The sequence below is a fragment of the Daktulosphaira vitifoliae genome, unplaced genomic scaffold (genome assembly GCF_025091365.1).
Source record: "Daktulosphaira vitifoliae isolate Bord-2020 unplaced genomic scaffold, ASM2509136v1 Scaffold_1, whole genome shotgun sequence".
NCBI classification, from domain to species: Eukaryota; Metazoa; Arthropoda; class Insecta; order Hemiptera; family Phylloxeridae; genus Daktulosphaira; species Daktulosphaira vitifoliae.
The window spans coordinates 11,561,968-11,563,707 of NW_026099572.1; positions in this window are offsets into that span (position 1 = coordinate 11,561,968).

The following is a 1,740-nucleotide window of genomic DNA, read 5'->3' on the forward strand; positions in this document are numbered from 1 at the left end:
TTTACTTACACTTACTAACGTGACTACTGTTTATTTTTGCTATTTAATATTTCTTTTGTAGACGCTGAGTTAGCAAAAATATTCTCTAAATATTATTTTTCGTATTGATTTTTTTACCCATTGTTCAATTAATACAACAGTAACTTTTTTATTTTTTTTAACAAGTACAGATTTACGGGTTCAAATATTATTGTAATTTTGTTNTTAACAAGTACAGATTTACGGGTTCAAATATAATTGTAATTTTGTCGGATTTTCAAATATTTTTTCTAAAAATCAACTTATCGTTTTTTAAGTGTATAATATTCATTTACATAGACTTTATATCATACTTCAAATATTGTACATATATTGTGTTAGAAACAAGCTGTATCAAATTTTAGTTTTTTTTAATTTAAATTTTACCATTGTTTATTAATATTTCTTTCATTATTTATCAAGTATAGTTTTAAAATAACGCATTCAATCATAGTTACAGTTTTATTGATTATTCAACAACATGTAATATTTTTTTATAAATCCATACTTTATTATTATCATTTTAAAGTATACAATATTCATTTACATAAACTTTATATCGTAACTCGAAGTTTGATCTTTACGTCCGTTAGAAACAAGTNAACTCGAAGTTTGATCTTTTCGTCCGTTAGAAACAAGCTTCAGATTTTCGTCAAATCCTTTTGCCAAATCTTCTCGAGTAAATTGAAACCTAGACGGTAGATAAACTTGAAAAGAGGGTTCGTCATCTAGTTTCACTTCAGCTACCGGTGTTTGAGTGGAATATTTCGATTTTACGACGAATAGACCCAAAACCTTATATTGAACACCAACTTTAAGATCAGATACACACTTCCTACGTTTATTTTGCATACCATTTAACCATTCTTTATTAACTACATCTACTCATCTAAAAATCATTGATTTAATTATAACAAAAATCACAGTAATAGGCTAATGTAAATAGTTATTAGTATCATTTAATTATCATATTAAAAATAAAAATGTCATTGATAAGAAAATATATTTTAGTTGTTTTATAATAAATTTGAAAAATCTTTAAAAACTAACATTAAACGTTATTAACATTAGCAAAAGTTATCATATCAATAACAGTATACGTTTGTTCAGCACAACTAAAATTAAAATTTTGAAAAACTTACTTTTTTTGACTATTGGTTGTTTTCGAAGTATGTTTAACTCTAATTGTAAAACAATTTTTGCACTTAAGTTTTAACTATAACTTAACAGTTGACAAACAAAAGAAATATACTGAAATTACTCGAAAATCAGTGTATTTATTCTCACGTCATGACAATAAACTTATAAGTCATAGAAGAGGGAGGAGGCGCTGATCTCGAAAATTATCGAGAGAAATGGTAATTTAAGTAATGTTAAAATGAGGCGCTAAAATATGTTATCAAATATAAAATGAGGCGCTAAAATACGTTTTATCAAATAGCTTCATTGATAAGCATTACATACACATTACATAACTATAATGTGATAACAGGTAAATGAGGCGCCAACGAGAGGCGCTAGAATATGTTATTAAATATAAAATGAGGCGCTAAAATACGTTTTATCAAATAGCTTCATTGATAAGCATTACATACACATTACATAACTATAATGTGATAACAGGTAAATGAGGCGCCAACGAGAGGCGCTAAAATGAGGCGCCAGCGAGAGGCGCTAAAATGAGTATATGGGGAGAGGCGCTAAATGAGGCGCTAAAATGAG